This window comes from Rhineura floridana, chromosome 4 (genome assembly GCF_030035675.1).
Source record: "Rhineura floridana isolate rRhiFlo1 chromosome 4, rRhiFlo1.hap2, whole genome shotgun sequence".
In the NCBI taxonomy this organism is placed as follows: Eukaryota; Metazoa; Chordata; class Lepidosauria; order Squamata; family Rhineuridae; genus Rhineura; species Rhineura floridana.
The window spans coordinates 187295400-187306959 of record NC_084483.1 but is presented as its reverse complement, the minus strand read 5'-3'; the positions used below and the strand labels follow the sequence as shown (position 1 = coordinate 187306959).

Genomic DNA, 11560 nt, shown 5'->3' with positions numbered 1-11560 from the left:
GTTATCCTTTCCCTGTTCTTTGTTTGTACTTATTATTGTTGAAAAATTAATAAAGACATAGTTAATTAAAAAAAGAGTGGGGTAAAAAAAAACTTAACTAAGAAATTAATCCACTGATGCTCAGATCCACTATGTACATATAGGGATATAAGAAGGCATCATTTTCCTTTCCATCTTGTGTTCATCGCATGCAGCACTTTTTCCATTCTGCTGCAGTTTGTCTCCTGCCCAAAACTACATTATTTGTCTCACTGTCCATTGTGGCAAAATTATGTAAATTATGTAATTACAATGCCATTACGTTATTCCATCCCATTAATGCTGATGCAAAGGAAATGCAATGCAAATTTCTTTTGGGGGGGGGCATAATCAATTATGTATCATTTGCAGACTGAAAACAACAACAGCGAATACCAATTGTATTGCGCTGGATTGATTTCCGTTCCAGCCATGGGACGAATAAGCAAACATCGGCAATTTCTACTCCCATTGGCGTGGGAATCCTTGGACATCCTTATGTGCAAAAGTGAGACACTTGGGACATGTGCGAACCACAACTAAGTGGCATCTCAATCAGCATGCAGATGTACAGGATGGAGAAGGGGAAAGCTGTAACTAATAAAGTTGCACAGAATGAATTCAATCCCAGCTTGTGTATCATCTTAGAAGGCAACTCAATACAAGCAGGAAATAAACTCTCCTTAGCAGTACCATGAAAGCCAATGCCCTAAAATATTGTTTTGTGCTCCTCACTTCCCAGAGCGGAGAGAAATTCCACTGGATGAAACTAGAGAGTTGTGGTGTCTTTGCAATTTTTCATGTAAAAAATATACAAGCAGAGCATTAGTCGAGACCAACAGGCATTCCTGCAAGTATCAGTTCTTTCCCCTCCCCACACCTCAGATTCTCAGAAAGAGAGACTTTATAACTTCCCCAACATGTTTTACCTTCAGCCTATTCACACAGTCTCTGTATGTCTCCACATTCCAAAACTGTCAGACTGCCGTTTCTCACAGCCTATTGTGTGGTTGAATATAAAGGCTGGTCCAAGACATTTTGATGTCTGAGCCAACGGACAAGATTCCCCACCCTCCCCCCAAAAAATTTAATGTACAGAAGCTGATTGGACTGGCAACCTAAACTTACTTCAACACCTGAAGCAGCAGCCTAGTTAGGGGGACCAAAACAGACCATGTGGTATGCACACCTCTTGATTCAACAGACTAAAATGGCTAGAGAGTTCAGAAGGAAAAGCCAACAGCCTGCCACTGCTGCCCTCCAGCATCTGCCACCAGATCAGAGCTTGGAAAAGTTACTTTTTTGAACTACAGCTCCCATCAGCCTATTCCAGTGGCCATGTTGCCTAGGGCTGATGGGAGTTGTAGTTCAAAAATGTAACTTTTCCAAGCTCTGCACCAGAGGTAGTTTGTTTGTTTATGAAATTTATATCCCACCTTTCCTCCCAGTGGGAGCCCAGGGTAGCAGGTGCCTCACTCTGCCCAATAAAAGGGTTGGCCCTGTGTATTTCCCATTTGGGAAGCATCCACGGACATTGATTTGGATCCTAAGATACCCTTCCATTCATGGATCTCCCAGTAACTGAAGAGCATTTATACCCTGCCCATTAGCCAAAACATTAGCTCTCAGAACAGCTTACAAAATCCATTATTAAGACAGTCCCTACCCTCAAGCTCACAATCTAAACAGACATGACAGAGGAAGAAAAAGAAAGCTCATGCACAAGTTCTTAAAGTCACAGTTCTAATAGTCTGTTTATGCAGATTCTGGTTGTCTAGAAGAGCAGCAGCTCCCTACCAATCTCAGGGGTGGTTCTGGATTCCTTGCCAATTATAAAGTGCAGTACTTTCCTGGAAGCACTCTTTCCACCCAGGGTAGCTCCTGCCACACAGGCAGATGGCACTTGGGATCATCACAGGAGAGGGGCTGGAGGAGTTGCCCTCTTCCCTCACTGGATGTCAGTTGTGGTTCTGGCTGTCTTGGCCCTCCTGCAAACTCTCTCCCGGATCAGATCCAGAAGCAGAGCAGGTGATAATGTCCAGGCCAAAAGGACAGGGCAAGAGGCCACACAGGCCTTCCTTCAGACTGCTGACTTGGTGACCTGTATGGATAGCTTGACTTCATGGATGTAAACTCTGGCTGAGATGCTTAAAAAGACCAAAAAGACATTTCAAAATGCCTCTGCTAATTTACAGCTCAGGAAATGACTAACCACAAAACAGAAATGTATTTATTTAATACACATTTATATACACCCTTCCATACAAATCCCAAGGCAGTTTATAAGCTTACAAAATATTCCAATAAACTAATTTTAAAACCAATAAAAGCACATTACAAATTAAAATACAACCATAAATTCAGTAACCAGAACAACTCTCAAAGCCAGTACCCATAACACACAAAGTTCTGGATGAATAAATGTATTTTCAGGAGATGCCGAAATCTCAACAAGGTTGGTGCCTGCCTCGTTTCCGGGGGAAGATGGTTTTACAAATTGGACACCCCAACAGAGGAGTCCTGCACCCACACACCCAGTTGCTTTCAGATGCTTTCAGATGTATTTTGATAGGCAGTGGTACAATCAAAAGGACCTCATCCTGAAATCTCACTAGATGGACTGGTCTATATGAATCATAGAGTTGGAAGGGGCCTATAAGGCCATTGAGTCCAACCCCCTGCTCAATTCAGAAATCCAATTTAAAGCATACCTAACAGGTGGCTGTCCAGCTGCCTCTTGAATGCCTCCAGTGCTGGAGAGCCCACCACTTCCCTAGGGAATTTGTCCCATTGTTGTACTGCTCTAACAGTTAGGAAGTTTTTTCTGATATGGGTGCAGGCATTCCCTCAAGTAACAGGTCCCCAGTTGTTCAGAACCTTAAACTAGGTCTGGTAGGACATTGGTAGCCAGTACTGCTCTTTCAAAAGCGTCCTGTTAGCAGTATAGTTGTTGCATTTTGCATAAGCTGGCTTGTGGATCACCCTTAAGAGCAATCTCACACAAAGCCCATTAAATAGTCTAGGCTTGATGTTACCAGTGCATAGATCACTGTCCAAGAATGGCTGTATCTGGCTCACCAGCTAAAGCTGGAAAAAGACACTTGGGCCTCCAATGACAATGATGGTTCAGTGAGTTACCCACCTGCCCACAGGGCTTCAGTCTTGTTGGGAGGGATTCAGTTTCAACTTATTTGCTGTCATCTAACCCACCACTACATCCAGGCACTAAGTCAGCACTTGCACGACTACACCTGTTTCAGATTTAATAGAGAAAAGAGCTGGGCCATTACTCAGTGGCAGAGCATCTGGTTTGCATGAAGAAGGTCCCAGGTTCAATCAGCAGCATCTCCAGGGAGGGCTGGGAATGTTGCTTACCAAAAACCACAGAGAGCTGCTGCTAATGACGACAATACTGAAGCTAGATGGATCCAATGGTCTGGCTAGATGGATCCAGTGGTCTGACTAGATGGATCCAATGGTCTGACTCACTGTAAGACAGGTTCCTATGTTCCTATGACACCAAGTCTGCATACACACAACATTATATTCTGCATTCAATGCACACTAAGATATTATTTTTTTCCTATCTAACCCACACACAATCTGGACACTTTTTCACAAACTAGTTTGATTCTAAAAACAAAAACTTGATGCAGCTGAAGCTTAAGTCTGCATTGCCTTGCAGTGTATCCATCTGAAAATGGATACAGGCGGTCCCAGCAAAGGGGGGGGTGTATCTACACCTGCCCAATAATGTTGTGGGTGGGCGTATATCAAGAGTGCAATTATCACTGCCTTTTTCATTTACCTGGGGCATGGAAGGGGAGGAAAAGGCATGGATAAACTACTAAAGGGGGGCTTTCAAATGCATATCAGAGAACCATACCCATCCTTGTGGATGGGAGGATCTAGAATCAATTCTAGATTGAAAGCAGCACGGTGAAGTCAAGCAGGAACGATTCCAGACTGAGAAAGCTGCTTCTTTGCACTAAAATGGGAAAGTGTGTATACAGCCCGAATCTCACGAATTTCAACATATGCCAAGATTCAGAGTTCTTCAAAGTCAGCTATAAATAAAGATGGAAAGAATTGGGACATGTGCTAGCAAGGAAGCCAGGGCATCTGCTATGGCAGGCATTCACTAGGCCAGCTGGAAGAACAGAAGATAAGAGCCAAAACAGAGGAATTTCTTTGTCACATAACACTTAAAGGAAATAAACACGAAGACTTTCAAAAAGGAAACATAACAGCAATGCACAAGACATACATAAAAATATTATTGTGGATATACAGAAGTAATGCAATCTCCTTTTGAGCCTGTGGTATCATTTATTGATACTATCAAGAACAGAAAAAATGTCCCATGCTTATTACCCACATTGTTGTGAATTTCTGCATTAATATGCAACAGAAACAGGATTACAAGAAAATGGTAGTTTTCAAAGTTGATTTGCTTACCGTCCAGTGGTATGAATTTACTTGGGTCGGTTTACAAATTATAGGCACAGTTAGCTCAGTGTGTTCTGTGGCTCCTAAGGACCTGTCCAGACATGCCCAACAGTATGAAACAAGAGAAGTGGTTTCTTGGTAATTTCAAAATATTCTTCACTCTTCTGGGAAACAGATATAAGAGGATCGGTTAAACCAGTATAGTTACTGAGTCTGTCCTGTTCTAGCAGCTGTTACAGAATAGGACCAAGTAAGTAGCCTTGAGGAGCCTAAGACCTGGACTCAGGATTGACCCCTCCCCACCAACTTTACACAAAGAAAGTTTCCAAAGTGCCTAGCTGCAGTCTTGTGGGGCGTTTAAAATGCTACCAAGGCAATGTTTGAAATCCAGAAAACAGGCATCTCTTTAGGCAATGTAAATCAAAAGTCAACATCAGGGCCTCCTGAGATATTACCTTGTTAGGGGACCCCGAATGGTAGGTCCTGAATCTGGGACTGAAGGCATATCAGAAACGGATCTAACCTGTACCCCACCATATTCCTTTGACCAAAGAGTAAGCTGTAGGGAATAACCCAGCCTGCCAAGAAAGTCTCTTATAAGCAAAACAGGCCAGAGCAGATGAGGTGATATTCCCTGACCCTTTTAAAAGCTTTTAAGTTAGGACTACAGAAATCAGTTCCCCTCATTCACACTGATCTTGGCTGCCAAAAACAGATACAAGGCTATCCAACAGCCAGTACAAGTAGTGATGACTGGCTTTGGGCCTACCTCTCACTTCCTACCTCAGTTACTTAGTCTGAGAACCAATCCCTGCTTCTGCCTTTCCTGACCGCTAAGAGCCAAGCTACAAAAAATGAGAAAGTTCTGTAATTAAATCTTCCAAGGTCTGTTTTTTCTAATAGCAGCCATGAAGTGGGTGGATGTTGATTTGGATTGTCGATATGGTGCTAGGGGAAGATTTTTTAACCACACACACCCTGATTCCCAATATAAATAAACCTCATTCCTGAAGCTTCCATTAAACATGGAAGGGGCAACACAGAGATATTTGTACTTGAATGTTTCCTCTTCCATGCTAATAGCAGTTTTGGGGGTAGGGGGTCAATTTATACGAGATATGCAAGGGGAGAGGGTCAAGCCCCCTACTAATGCATCCTTGATCCAAGCTGTCTGTCCCTGATGCAGCTGCTTTTAGGAAAATAAAAGGGCTTTGGATCTCCTGCATCATGTGTAGTTTGGCCCTAATAAAGCATTTCTTCCAGTAGCCAGGCAAAGAAATGTTGCTGGAGACAGATCCTGGCAGTTGTTTCCTTTCGTGTGGAGAGACTTGAGCTAGGACAGCCATCACCACTGCCTCCCTTCATTGGTGGTTGAAGCTGCAGTTTTACTCTGGTGATAAAGACAAGCAATGGATGATGTCAGCAAAGGACTGGTTCTACTCATTCTCCCATTCAGAGGGGAACATCTGAATTGGCCCTGGGCTCCCACAGAGAAATTACATCATCTAATGCAGTTCATGTGGAAAATTCAGAGCTGAGTGACACTGCCTTATTTCAAAACACAAACATGGTGAAGTGACCACGGGGTGTTATTTTCAGCTAACCATGGTGGTGAATATGTTTTAGGAATGCTTCAAATAATATATGTGACTCATTGTCACCAACTCCTAGCTCAGCACACATTTCAAAGGATGTTTTCCAGGATGTGGTGAACTATGATCTTGACATGTCACAGAGTATTAACAAGACCAGTCGTCAGAGACTTCCAGGAAAATAAGAACAGTTGAGGTGTGGGTATCCCTGCAACAACGTCAGCACACTTTGCCATTTTTCTGTCTTCCCTTTTATGCTCACTTTATAGCTATGTAATTAATGTCCCACTATCACTTTGGTTTGTTTCCTAATAACCTTTGTTAGAAGATCTGCCACATTGCAACTGCACCAAGCCAGTTTTGGAACATAAAGCATAAAGCTCAGCTCAGCTCATTATCACATTGTTTTTAAAAGGCAGCAAACAACTGGAAAGGCTTATGTCCAAAGATATCAAACCATTTAATCTCACTTTTAAAGGAATCTCACAAACAGAATTGATGTTGCAGCCTTGCCTTTTTGCACTACATGTATCAAAGAAAAGAAAAAATCCCCCATGCAAAAAGAAGAAAACACCGAAACTTTTTAATGGATGATCTACATTAACAAAACATTTAAATGCTTCAACATTGTTCAGGATGATTCTGCATAACTGAAGGGCCATATATCGGAAAAAGGAGCCTATAAAACGTGTACAAAAGGCCTCTGGTTTATTTATTTATTAAAAACTGGTCTGTTGTAATGAAACTCTTTGGCCAGATAGCAGCTTTGGAATCCAGTGTGTTCAGTTCAATTCATGTGAGTGCTACATTACTGGCAGGACAAGTTATACAAGCTCTGTCAAGGTTCAGGAAGAGGCCAGAGCCCTCGCAGCTATGCCAGAACAGGTGCTGCCCACTCAGGCTGTTATAAATAATTGACTCAGATGGTGGCTCTGGAACCATATTTGCTCAGTTCATACCTTGACATTTTACAAGCTATTATTATGGGTTATCACTCATTACCAGCTGTCACTCTATGTGAAAGTAATCTGTTTAGTCTTGTTGATTTAATATACTTGATGTTATCTTCTTTGTCAGCTTTGAATTGGTAAAAGGAACTTCTAGCCAGCCCTAAATCTAGATCCTTAAAGGGTTGGTTATTTTTATACTATTAGCTTGCGATCACTTTCCTACCTGGAAAAATTGATTCATCATCCCTGGTATTCGTGAAAGTGACAAAAAGAGAAATGAGGTATCCTCTCTTGAGATATATTCTTTTGAAAAAAACTCATTTCAGTAGATTTGCTCAATTGAATTCAGCCAAATGCTACATTACTGGCAGAGTAAGTTACGCAAGTATTGCCAAAGTTCAAGAAAAGGACATAAATCTCAAAAGTCTGCCAAGACAGGTACCACCCTATCAGTATTACTCAAGATGTTGGCTCATAAAAAGGCAGGAGAAGGGAAGGGGGAGGCTTGTGGTGCCAGTGATAAATTCTTGTGCAAACCGTGGACATTATTTTTAAACACAGTTAATACATCATAAGGAAAGAGAGCCTGGCTTCAGCACTCAGCAAAACAAAAGACAAACACATTTTGTTTACCTCAGGATGATCCTCCTTCAGTGCTCAGCTAATGTGCTTATGCAGAAGATCTAAGCTTTAATTTTAAGAAATCTTCTTTAAGGGATGGTAAATACGAAACTGCGAAAAGGAAAAAGAGAAAGACAGAAGGAGATTGTTTGTTTAATGCGCTAGAACAGTATGAAAGCAGTCCGTTCAAATGTTATATATTCCAAGTTTCCACTGAAGTGTACCACTTCACACTACAGCTGAGGGTCTCATTACTGAATGTTCCTGTACAGGGGGGAAATCCATGCACATAGAAAACTAGCATATCAGGGAGAAAACTACACTACAACCCTTTCCCTCAATTTCTACTTTTTTATATGAAAGGGATTTTTTTGAGTTATGTGAAGCATGATGTACATTCTGTAATGCAGGGGAGGGGACCCGAGGGCCATATTCCTTTGTGGGCAACCGTCTGAGGGCATGCATGCCAGCAGGAAAAGTGGGCACAGCAACTGATGCCTCTGTATGTCAGTAGGAGACTACATTCCAGCCACACAAGAAAGAGGCACGGTCATAGTTCAAGGACTCATTCCAGCCAGGCATAAACACTTGAGGAGGGTGTGGATCAAGGCCAGTGAGGGGTATGGCTGGGGAGAGTCCCAAGAGTTGGATGGAGAGGCCTGGAGGTTCCCCACCTTTGCCATAGTGGTACAGTTCGTGTTCAGGTTTACCATTATCAATCCTGCAAAGCCTTCCATGCAATTAGATATGTTAAGGGTTGGGGCAAGAGGCCAATACTTCGAGAAAGGTAAACACAGGCACAGCTGAGCAGAAAACATGCACACAAGGTTTCAGGGAAGAAGTGGGATTTAAGTGGGTGGTTGTAATTAGCAATGATTTTAATCACTAAGAAAGGCGACTTATGGCAAGAACAAAGGGCAATACGAGTGAGACAGGATTGTTCATAAAATATGTTGCAATTTCAAGGCTTTTTTACACACATGCACAGACACACAGCTCCAGTTTAGTCCTTTATTATGTTTCATATAATGCTATCAATGTGGCATATGGCATATAGTTCTGTACAACACACCAGTATTTATTTATGCTGCTCTTTATTATATATAAGGGGCAGGGGCTTGAAGTAGAGACAATAGTGTTAGAATTGTGGGAGAGCATCTTGAATTGGGTTTGCATTCCAGAGGGGAGACAGAGGGAGAGTCCTCCAGGTGGCTAGGCTATAACTGTCCTTTACTTGTCTGCTAATTTTTCTTCCTGTAAACTGATACTCTTAAGAACATAAGAACATAAGAAGAGCCTGCTGGATCAGGCCAGTGGCCCATCTAGTCCAGCATCCTGTTCTCACAGTGGCCTACCAGATGCCTGGGGGAAGCCCGCAAGCAGGACCCGAGTGCAAGAACACTCTCCCCTCCTGAGGCTTCCGGCAACTGGTTTTCAGAAGCATGCTGCCTCTGACTAGGGTGGCAGAGCACAGCCATCATGGCTAGTAGCCATTGATAGCCCTGTCCTCCATGAATTTGTCTAATCTTCTTTTAAAGCCATCCAAGCTGGTGGCCATTACTGCATCTTGTGGGAGCAAATTCCATAGTTTAACTATGCGCTGAGTAAAGAAGTACTTCCTTTTGTCTGTCCTGAATCTTCCAACATTCAGCTTCTTTGAATGTCCACGAGTTCTAGTATTATGAGAGAGGGAGAAGAACTTTTCTCTATCCACTTTCTCAATGCCATGCATAATTTTATACACTTCTATCATGTCTCCTCTGACCCGCCTTTTCTCTAAACTAAAAAGCCCCAAATGCTGCAACCTTTCCTCGTAAGGGAGTCGCTCCATCCCCTTGATCATTCTGGTTGCCCTCTTCTGAACCTTTTCCAACTCTATAATATCCTTTCTGAGATGAGGCGACCAGAACTGTACACAGTATTCCAAATGCGGCCGCACCATAGATTTATACAATGGCATGATGATATCGGCTGTTTTATTTTCAATACCTTTCCTAATTATTGCTAGCATGGAATTTGCCTTTTTCACAGCTGCCGCACACTGGGTCGACATTTTCATCGTGCTGTCCACCACAACCCCGAGGTCTCTCTCCTGGTCGGTCACCGCCAGTTCAGACCCCATGAGCATACATGTGAAATTCAGATTTTTTGCTCCAATATGCATAATTTTACACTTGTTTATATTGAATTGCATTTGCCATTTTTCCGCCCATTCACTCAGTTTGGAGAGATCTTTTTGGAGCTCTTCGCAATCCCTTTTTGTTTTAACAACCCTGAACAATTTAGTTTCGTCAGCAAACTTGGCCACTTCACTGCTCACTCCTAATTCTAGGTCATTAATGAACAAGTTGAAAAGTACAGGTCCCAATACCGATCCTTGAGGGACTCCACTTTCTACAGTTCTCCATTGGGAGAACTGTCCGTTTATTCCTACTCTCTGTTTTCTGCTTCTTAACCAATTCCTTATCCACAAGAGGACCTTGGCTTGTTCTTCTATGTGCTTAGTTAATCTAGCTTTAATAATACTTTCTACCAGTTTTCCAGGGACAGAAGTTAAGCTAACTGGCCTGTAATTTCCGGGATCCCCTCTGGATCCCTTTTTGAAGATTGGCGTTACATTTGCCACTTTCCAGTCCTCAGGCACGGAGGAGGACCCGAGGGACAAGTTACATATTTTAGTTAGCAGATCAGCAATTTCACCTTTGAGTTCTTTGAGAACTCTCGGGTGGATGCCATCCGGGCCCGGTGATTTGTCAGTTTTTATATTGTCCATTAAGCTTAGAACTTCCTCTCTCGTTACCACTATTTGTCTCAGTTCCTCAGAATCCCTTCCTGCAAATGTTAGTTCAGGTTCAGGGATCTGCCCTATATCTTCCACTGTGAAGACAGATGCAAAGAATTCATTTAGCTTCTCTGCTATCTCCTTATCGTTCTTTAGTACACCTTTGACTCCCTTATCATCCAAGGGTCCAATTGTCTCCCTAGATGGTCTCCTGCTTTGAATGTATTTATAGAATTTTTTGTTGTTGGTTTTTATGTTCTTAGCAATGTGCTCCTCAAATTCTTTTTTAGCATCCCTTATTGTCTTCTTGCATTTCTTTTGCCAGAGTTTGTGTTCTTTTTTATTTTCTTCATTTGGACAAGACTTCCATTTTCTGAAGGAAGACTTTTTGCCTCTAAGAGCTTCCTTGACTTTGCTCGTTAACCATGCTGGCATCTTCTTGGCCCTGGCGGTACCTTTTCTGATCTGCGGTATGCACTCCAGTTGAGCTTCTAATATAGTGTTTTTAAACAACTTCCAAGCATTTTCGAGTGATGTGACCCTCTGGACTTTGTTTTTCAGCTTTCTTTTTACCAATCCCCTCATTTTTGTGAAGTTTCCTCTTTTGAAGTCAAATGTGACCGTGTTGGATTTTCGTGGCAATTGGCCAGTTACATGTATGTTTAATTTAATAGCACTGTGGTCACTGCTCCCAATCGGTTCAACAACACTTACATCTCGCACCAGGTCACCAGGTCCCGGTCCCCACTGAGGATTAAGTCCAGGGTTGCCGTCCCTCTGGTCGGCAACCAGAAGGAAGCTGTCCCCACATTCCAAACTCCCTGTGTCTTCTCCATCTCTTGAGGAGACATCTTCTCTTTGTCTCTCTCACCTGCAGCATGAGGGCAACAACCACATCTGGTCTTTGCACCTCCAGCTTACTTAGTTTCTTGGAACTAGAATCCCTTTCCTATCTATGTATTTCTTTCAATAAACTAAGCTTTTCTTCTTCTACCAGAGTATGAAGCCTCAGAGATTACAGCAGAGTAAGCGTCTGCTTCCTTACAAGAACAAGTCACATCCACGCTCTCAATCTGCTCTTGCTGCTGATCCACATTCCAGCTCTGTTAACATATAGCAGCACTTTACTTTCTGGACAATCGTAACAG

At 42.5% G+C, this 11560-nt stretch overlaps 1 long non-coding RNA gene across 1 annotated transcript in view; it reads right to left on the bottom strand.

Moving 5' to 3' along the window:
• Positions 1 to 4638: 4638 nt before the first annotated feature.
• The window catches only part of LOC133383917 (uncharacterized), a 66803-nt gene continuing 59881 nt past the window's right edge, over positions 4639 to 11560 (bottom strand). Inside the window, exons 3-4 of the long non-coding RNA XR_009762429.1 lie at positions 7643 to 7741; positions 4639 to 5857 (exon numbers count right to left, since the gene is read on the bottom strand). This is a non-coding gene — a long non-coding RNA (uncharacterized LOC133383917). The remainder of the gene's footprint in view (positions 5858 to 7642; positions 7742 to 11560) is intronic.